We start from the raw sequence: 9,732 nt of genomic DNA, 5'->3' as shown, positions 1-9,732 counted from the left end.
TGTTTGAACTTACCCCTCGGGTCAATTAGTAACAAAGCTCTAACTGACTTGAGAACTAAATCTCATTCACTGATCCCTCGTGGTTTCACCTTTTTATTAAAAGCTCTCTCTATCCTCTTCTGATAGAGTTTGACATGATACAATGCATTAAAACGCCGCTCATCAAGCATAACGAGTGAGTCATATCTGGCTTGACCCCAATCCACTTCCAGGACCTGGCTCTCAAGTTGGATTCGCAGGGATGGTACTTCCAGCTCAACTGGTTGAACTGCTTCCATTCCATAAACAAAGTAATACGGGGTTGCTCTTGTGGCTGTTCTGATTGATGTTCTATACCCCCACAACGCGAAGGGTATCTTTTCTGGCCACTCCCTATAGTTGTCAGACATCTTCTTTAAAATGACTGTAACTGTTCTATTAACAGCCTCTACCGCACCCTTTATCTGTGGTCGGTATGGTGATGACTTGTAATGTTTAATTTTATACTTTTCAAGTATAACAGGAGTTTCAGCCTGAAAATGAGTTCCATGATCAGTGGCGAACTCGTGCGGTACTCCGTACCGGCAAATGATATCATTCTGAATGAACTGTGCTACTTGCTTTGCTTTTAGGACTTTGTAAGATTTAGCCTCTACCCACTTCGTGAAGTAGTCAATTGCAACAAGGATAAAACAGTGCCCTCTAGTTCCTGATGGGTTTACTTTTCCAATAATGTCAATTCCCCAGGTTGAAAATGGCCAGGGTGACATCATGGTGTATAACATAGAAGGTGCCACATGCTGCACATTTGCGAATATCTGACAATTGTGACAGTGTCTGACATACTTACAACAATCTGTTTCCATCGTTATCCAATAATAACCAAGCCTCATGATTTTACGGACTAACATATGGGCATTCATGTGTGGCCCACATTCTCCGTCATGGACTTCCTCCATAACATTTCCAGCTGTCGGTCTATCGATGCATCGCAACAGAACACCTTGAGCTGTCTTTTTTGTACAATTGCCCATCATCGGTCCTGATGAATTGGGAGGATAACATTCGCAGCGCGCGCTTCCCACGTATGTCGAGGTCGGGAGGATACTCTCATGTTTCCTTGTATTTCAAAATGGCTGTGTACCAAGGTTCGGTTTCACCTTCCTCGGCATCATCGATTGCACTCACATAGCCATGTGACGATCTTCGTTCGACACATATGGGCATACTGTCTATGTGATCTTGAATGTTGATCAAGGCTGCTAGTTTGGACAATGCATCTGCAAACTGACTTTCCTCTCTCGGGAGGTGGACATATTGAACATCCTCGAAGTACTTTTCCAATTCTTCGATTCTTGTTTGATATGGGGCCAAACTTTGACTCTAAATTTTCCATGACCCACCCACTTGATTGATCACAAGGGAGGAATCTCCATGTACTAACAACTTTTTCACACCCAAATATAAAGCATTGCGTAAACCAAGCAGACATGCTTCATATTCAGCGGCATTGTTCGTGACATTTAAATCTGTTTTGATGTACACGGGCACGTGCTCACCCGTTGGTGAGATAAGGAGAATTCCCACTCCATATCCTATGTAGTTCGATGCTCCATCGAAATACAAATCCCATGCGTCATTCTCAACGTGTACCACATCCTCGTCGGGAAATGACCAAGTGTCGACAATTTCTGTTTCTACGATTGGGTTGTCTACGACGAAATCGGGGATTACTCTTCCTTTGATCACTTTCAAAGACACATATTTGAGATCGAACTCTGATAACATGAGGGTCCATCTCGACATTCTTCCATTTAGCACTGGTTTTTCAAACAAGTACTTGATCGGATCCATCTTGGAGTAGACATTCACACTGTAGCTATGCATGTAATGTCTCAATTTCTTTGTTGCCCAAACTAGGGCCGAACACGTCTTTTTAAGAGGTGTATACTTTACTTTATAATCTAAGAACTTTTTACTGATGTAGTAAATAACTCTTTCTTCCTTGTCAACTTTTTGGGCTAACATAGCCCTTATTGCAGTATCTGTAACAGTTAGATACAGCGATAAAGGTAGACCAGTAACGGGGTGGGCTTAAAACTGGTGGGGAAGACAACACTTCCTTTATTTTATCGAATGCGGCCTGACACTGGTCATCCCACATAACATGTTCTCCGACCTTCAGTTTCTTAAATATCGGCTCACAAATCATCGTCAACTTCGCGACGAAATGACTTATGTATTGAACTCTTCCTAGGAAACCTCGAATTTATTTCTCGGTCTCGGGATGGGGCATTTCCATAATGGCTTTGATCTTTTATGGGTCCACTTCCATGCCACAGTGGCTAACGATGTGGCCCAAAAGCTTGCAAGAGGTAACTCCGAAAGCACATTTCTGCGGATTCAATCTCATGTTATACTTCCGCAACCTTTCAAAGAATTTTCGTAGCGCCCCAAGATGGCCACTACATTCTTTGGACTTGGCTATCATGTCATCGACATAAACTTCAACTTCTTTGTGCATCATATCATGTAGCAACGTCATTGCTGTTCTCTGGTATGTCGCCCGGGCATTTATCAAACCGAAAGGCATTACTGTGTAACAATAGGTTCTCCATTGTGATATAAATGCTGTCTTATGCATATCTTCCTCGACCATTTTTATCTGATTGTAACCGGCATACCCGTCCATGAAGGACAGTAATGCATGATTTGCGGTATTGTCAACCAAAATATCGATGTGGGGTAACGGAAAGTCGTCCTTCGGACTAGCTTTGTTCAAATCCCGAAAGTCCACGCACACGCGAACTTTACCATCCTTTTTCGGCACTGGTACTACATTGGCGACCCAATCCGAATACTTTGACACTTTAATGAACCCCGCTTTGAACTGTTTATCAATTTCTTCTTTGACCTTTAAAGACCATTCTAAACGCATTCTGCATAGCTTCTACTTTACCGGTTTGAACCCTGGTTTGATTTGGATTTTATAATTTGCAATTTCCTTATCAATTCCCGGCATGTCTTTGTAAGACCATGCAAACACGCCTTTGAACTCACCTAGAAGATTGACAAACCCTGTTTCTCTGCGGGATTTAAGGTAGTTCCTATCTTAAGTTCCTGCGGTTCTTCTAAGGTTCCAACATTAATGGCTTCGGTATCTTCGATTACCGAGCTTCTCTGGTCGTATTCCTCCAACCCTTTAATTAATTGTGGAGGTGGTTCCACCTCCTCCTCTTCTTCATACTGTTCACTTTGGGCCTCATTCTCAATGTCATTATTAAAACAATCATTTTCAAAAATTGAATTGCAATGTAAATAAAACAAGTCGTAAGCAAAATTGTTCATATTATTATTGATTTGAAATTTCGCGAAATGCGCTAACATTTGGGCCAACTGATTAGGGGTCAGCGGCGAAATGACTGAAGTACCCGAGATCGGCCCCGGAATACCAGAACTAGGAGAGGGTGCAATGAAAGGAAAGTCTGGGGAGGGGGTGGCTTCAACACCTGACTCCTTAGACTAAATCCTAGGACTCTCATCAGACTCGGACTCAGACTCAGACTCAGACTCGGAATCAGCATCTGGCACAAACATTTCTTCTTCTAGGGCAGAAGAATCTCTTATTCGAGATGCAGAAATTGCATAAGTCCATCTTTGTCTTTGATTCCAAATCCGACATCCTCTTTGCCGAACGAAACCACCACTGGTGCCAGACTTTAGTTGCTTCACTTACCGTCATTGCATCCCAACCGCATCTAGGTAATATATATCCCACCATTAGATCCTCTGAAGAAAGAAACTGGTAAACAGGTGTCCTCTTGTCCTCACTCTGGAGGGTTGTGGGTTCGGAAGGATTTCTGATGAATTCCGGATAGCGTGAGGCCCATTGCTTTCTATTTTCCTTCATGCTTTGCTGTAACTTCAGATACCAAGGCTGTGACATCTTTTCTTTCATTAACTCATTCATCCTATTAGTTTCCAGCTTCAGAGCTTGTTCCCAGGCAGAGTTATTTTCCTTAGCCTTTTGTGGCGGCTTAATGAGGGAGGCCTCTGAGGTCGACCCATCACTAAGAACCTCAACTAAGGTAGGCTCCTTATCCTTTGAAATGGTGGCTTGACTGGCCTTCTCTCCCCGAAATAGGCGGCCTGAACGAGTCAAATGATTGGACTCGAGAGCTTCTCTTCTCATTTTCAGAATTTCATTCTGAGTGTGTGGGACAGTTGTACCTTTAACCAAATACACATCGTCTTCATTTTTATCCCAAATGCCATTAATCTTTGTAGCACTCTGGAGGATATGTTGGGGACAGTCAATAGCAAAGTCCCCGATTCGAAGCTCGTTACTTAAACTTGGAAGGTACTTCGAGCAATCGATGAATTCCTTCCCCACAAAGAACCCATTAAGACGGCATAACGGCTGAATCAAATAGGTCAGATCGACATTGTCTTCGACAAAAATCCCATTCGCGTGGTCACCAAATGGGTTGGTTAAATTGTTAGGCTTAATAGTTGGAATCAGGAACGTTCCATTCTTGATCATATGTTGAATTTCATGTTTGAGACGGTAACAATCTTCCGTATCATGACCTTTTCCTCGCTGGAAGGAACAATAAGCTTCAGAATTGTGGAACCCTTTCTGTTGTTCCAACGGTGGTTCTGGAGTAGGACCAATAGGACTCAGTTTCCTTTGGGTCGTAGGTCTTTATAGAGCATATGCATAGGTACACTCTATATCAGTGAATGCTCTTAGGCCAGAGCACTGCGGTTTCTTAGGAGTTCCTCCAGAGAAACTAATTGCTTGAATATGATTGGCAGTAGTCGGGGTCCTTGCCTTAGATGATGAGGCACCTTTGTAGAGTTTATTGATCGAATACGAAAGAGAAGAAGGGGGGGGGGGCGATTGAGTATCGAAATCTATGCCCACTTTTTTTATTTTATAAGTAATTAATTATTTTATTTTATTGATTAAAATCAACTAACTTATTAATCAATGCTTAAATGTAAATAACGAAAACGAAATGCAGAGAGACACAAGGAATTTTGAAGTGGTTCAGTTTCACAAGTCGAAACTTATGTCCACTACTCTCTATTAATAATTTTAGTACCTCTCTACGGATTACAAAATTATCAACCCACTCGTATAATCAACTATGATTATAACTCAGATTGAGTATCGCTAAATACTCTATACTAACTTACGTTAATAAGAAAGTACAATATAACTCACTGAAATTCACGTAAATGAATAAGTAAGATTATGTGATGTACTATGGTCTAATAACGTATTTCACTTGGAGCGATTGACAAATATGATGCACGATTTTTTCTTGAAATAAGCAAATGAAAATTGTTAAAAATAATTTTTGCTTAAAAGTATACTTAGAATGAAATTGTAAAAGTCACTTTATGCTTTGGATGAGAAGAGTATTTATAGGAAAAGTCTAGGGAATGTAAAACCCTAAACCCTAGCCACCGAAATGAAGGAGGCAAGACTTAGGTTTGAAAACCTTAACTTATTTTCCAAGAAATATATTTATCTTCCCTTTGTTTATTGTTGAGAATATCTTTTAGAAACCCTAGGTTTGTTACATGGAAGAGAAACGATTCCTAGGAGGTCGTCCAACATACCACACGAAACCCTAGGTAGATTTAGGTCAACAACAAAACGAGATAGAATGTATTAGAAACCCTAGATAGCATGACAACTCATAAGTTGTATTACTAACCAATAGGAATATTCATAGTTACATTAATCAATTTAGACTCTTGATAAATATAAATAAAATACTCTTTTATCTTTTGAAAACATTTGAAAGATCTATTTCCAAAGACATGCATCATTTGTGTCATTCAAAGTTATAGGTGAAATAGTTATAACATTGAACTTGATTAGTAAAGTTCTAAGTGAAATAGTTATAACTTTAGTGCTCAAAAATCACTCTAAATGGAATAGTTACCAGATGACGATCTATACTATCTAATCTTCACAAAGATCTTCACAAAACTCTTCATCTTGAATCTTGTGTTACATGATGTAGATCTAGCTTGAATTGTTCTTCAAAGTTGTATCTACTCGAGCTATAACTTTGAGCTCGCAACTTGTAATTGGTATTAGCTATAACTAGTTTAGGACCCGTGCAAAATTGCCCGGGCATATATAAATAAAATATAAAAAGAATTAATTTTGTTATTATAGTTAAAAGCCTTAAATTAGTTTGATTATATATACATCGCATATTAGTGATTCATATTCCATAGACTCGTCAAGTACAATTTTAATAATTCTATAACAATTGGTACATCACCCAAAACCCAAATTCTTACGTATTTAAGACGACAATATTTGTCTTAATTCGTATCACACCACGTTTATATAGAAGACAAATATTTCGCTTTTCTCTATACATTCTTATATACACAAGTAGTATGTACTTGACCCGTCTTAGGCTTAACACGGATAATACCGCTTTAGGGGAACTTAAGGCATCCAAAAAAGCTAGCAAGGGGGAGGCAAAATCAAGAAAACCTTTGGCAGGTAGCATTATTATGTCCACTGGTGGAGTAATTCTTGAAATCAAAAATTGGATGATTAACTAAAGCAGGTAACAAAGGATCATCAACACATTCACTTGATGATGTATAATCAACCACTACAATCACACAAGTTTACCTATCAATTGATACTTTGGTTCAACTATTTGGCACAGGACAAATCCTCTTTGCACAATATTTCAAGGTATAAGAAGAGTCACTCCATCGTAAAAACATAAAAACTTCTAAAAAAATGAAAATACTCGGATCCATGACATATATGAGTGATCCTATAAAATAAAAGGATAAACAAACAAATGTATTTTATTGAGTAGTTCAAATATTCAATCGAATATATGCATAAGATCTCGATTATGCTAAAGATTACCAAGTCATTTAAACTATGAAAGGTCAATTTGACAACAACACTGTAATTAACTTTAGCCCCATAAGACTAAAGTTTCATGTTACAATCAGACGAATTTTCTAGATTAAGTACCATGAAACCTGCGTTTCAATTTTCAATGAGCAAATCCTCTAGATTAAATCCCCCTCTGGCTCCTCTTGACCAACTCAACTTTCAACATGCTTTTTGAGCGGCTGATCGAATAATGCCATAATTTAGAAGTCGTCATTCCTTGATGACCCCAGTAATAATTAAGTGCTGCTCAAATTTTAACTTAGTTCGAACTGATCTAGACGACCCATTTGGTTACCACGTCTGCAAATAAAATAAACTTGTTTGAGCATTAGGCAAGGGAAAGAAATGTATAGCAACAAATCAACAAAAAAGAAAGCTCTCTCTAATCTAATCCACTATATTATAAACTTTCTTTTTATCCAAAATATGTTTCAGGACTAAATGATAAAACTAAGGAAGGTATGTTTCAGGACTAAATGATAAAACTAAGGAAGGTATACTATAAATGGAGTAAATCTTTGTTCGGGTAGCAAAAATGGAGGGAAGGAGAGGTGGAATTCCAAAATATTTCCTATGAATGAAGGGAAACATTTTGGCTAGGAGGGAAGGAGATGGAAGGATACATTTTCTCTCCCCTCTAACTCCCCCTCACCCCATTCTGCTATCCAAATCCAAATAATGGAAATTGTCTCCCTCCCCTCCCTTTCCTTCCAAATCATTGTATCCGAACAAAGCATGCGCCTTGTCATGGAAACACAAACAAATGAAATAACTTGATTGAAGGGAGTATATTATAACAGTAAGATTATAGGATAATTTCAATCAAAAAGTGCACACACAAGGTTCACCTCAAAGTGGAATACAACCCTTGGCCTGAAAAACAAACCTAATACTTATAATAAATTATAATGATGACTATGGTACATGGGTGTGATTGTTTTGAGGAATTATCTTCACATAACCAATTTGTCCATAATCAAGAGCTAACAAATACATGGGATATTAAGATGTTTTCCGGCCAGTTGGCAAAATCCATTTAACCTTAGGGGAAGAAAATTAAATTAGACATAATCCATATTAATTAAGTAAAAATATAACTCGAACCTGGTTAATTGAAACGACAATGAAACATACCACCCTCAACGACGCAATGAACTGAACATAAAACTCTATTATCGCACGATTCGCACCATCGGATTCGTCTTTATTCTGTAACAAATTTATGAGAAAATGAAGCAGAAATCAGTGATTACTCTATCGAAATCAATCTACGCAACAATATAACCCCAAAGATAACAGACAAATTATTCTCTCGTCACTATAACGATCAATATCTTAATAAATGAGTGAGCATATTTCCTCTTAAAAAATTACAACAATAAAATCCCAAAGATAACAAACAAATGGTAATCAATAAAATTGGAAAAGAAGAATCCCTGATAAATCAACATTCAATTTAAAGGCAATTGATAAGAATAACGAAACATACCTGTGTGGATAATGCAATGAACTGGGAGCTCCATCATAGCATGATTCACGCTATTAGGTTCATCCTAAATCAGTAAAACACAACAATTAAAAAGATGCATATGAATTGGGGATTTTCTATATTAAAATCCAATCCAATTACTCTTTAAAACAGGTTAAAATTGAACCATCCGAAGTTAAGTGATGCAGTTAACTTGAAATTCCATCTCCCCACCATTAGATTCCTCTTCAATCTTTCATGGATCATATGTCGAAGTTGTTAGTTTTCGAAGATGAGTGAGAAATCAAGAGAAAAAGGCAGGAAAAGATTAGTGAGGAATACAGACAGAGAGAATATGGTTGAGTAGTGGTGGCTGCTAAAATAAATGTCGGTTTACACATTTTAGGGTTTGATGCTTAGATGCCCTTTTACTGAGCGGGAAAATTTTTTATGTAGAAGTGACACGTGTATAGGTGAGTATATAGTGGTTCCTCCATTATACTTTTATATAGATAGATATATAGATAAGACTTAAGCACACAATTACATGCATATAATATATAACATTTATATAACATATAATTCATCACTTGTCACACTTGTCACAATCAAAACTATACTATAGGTCCAACAAATTCCCCATTTTTGATGATGACAAGTCTCCTATATGTATTCTATGATTTGTGACTAAGTTTAGTTCCCCCTCAACATAATACTACCAAAGTTATAGTAAAGTTGATCGCAAGAACATAACAAATTAGTCAAAGTTATAACATGAAAGACTTTAAGAGATAACGGGTCTTGACAAGGAGCAAGCTTAAGCAAAGACTCAAATCATAATATTTCTTCTCCCTCTTGGCATCATTGAAAATAAAAGAACAAGGAGATAAAATGACTAAAATAATATAAACTGAGGTAAGAAATAACTATGCAAATATGGAATATAATACGAGTCATAAAACGCATAAGCAAGCAAATAAGATCCGTTAAACTACAAACCACAAGATTAGTTGGAGCAAAATAAAGGATAGTGCATGCCAATGTGTCGAATAGAACATAAAGCAAAAATGAGCCAAATGGACTTAACACACATGCTAAAGAGTTTGATAATTAACTAGCAAAATAATTAGAAGGCTTAGGCATGAGGATGGGTAGGATGGATTCAAGGGAAATGATGACGGACTTTGGTCGGATCCACGTAACCGGGTCGGGTGCGAAACTCGAGAGTATCAAGACGATCCATACATGTCCGAACATGATTAATTTGAGCATTAAGACATGTATCAAAGTTAATAATCTTCAAGGACAATGCCTTGACCGCCTCAAACAC

General features: G+C 37.8%; 1 long non-coding RNA gene across 1 annotated transcript; it reads right to left on the bottom strand.

The window, feature by feature from the left end:
- Positions 1-6,853: 6,853 nt before the first annotated feature.
- On the bottom strand, positions 6,854-8,779 carry LOC141615104 (uncharacterized). The gene is made up of 3 exons (XR_012529623.1): positions 8,424-8,779; positions 8,039-8,143; positions 6,854-7,234 (listed from the first exon to the last, which is right to left on the bottom strand). It is a non-coding gene; the product is annotated as an uncharacterized LOC141615104 (long non-coding RNA).
- Between the last annotated feature and the right edge of the window lie 953 nt (positions 8,780-9,732).

The sequence above is a fragment of the Silene latifolia genome, chromosome 11 (genome assembly GCF_048544455.1).
Source record: "Silene latifolia isolate original U9 population chromosome 11, ASM4854445v1, whole genome shotgun sequence".
NCBI lineage: Eukaryota > Viridiplantae > Streptophyta > Magnoliopsida > Caryophyllales > Caryophyllaceae > Silene > Silene latifolia.
The sequence above is the reverse complement of the archived record's forward strand: the minus strand, read 5'-3'. Positions and strand labels throughout refer to the sequence as shown.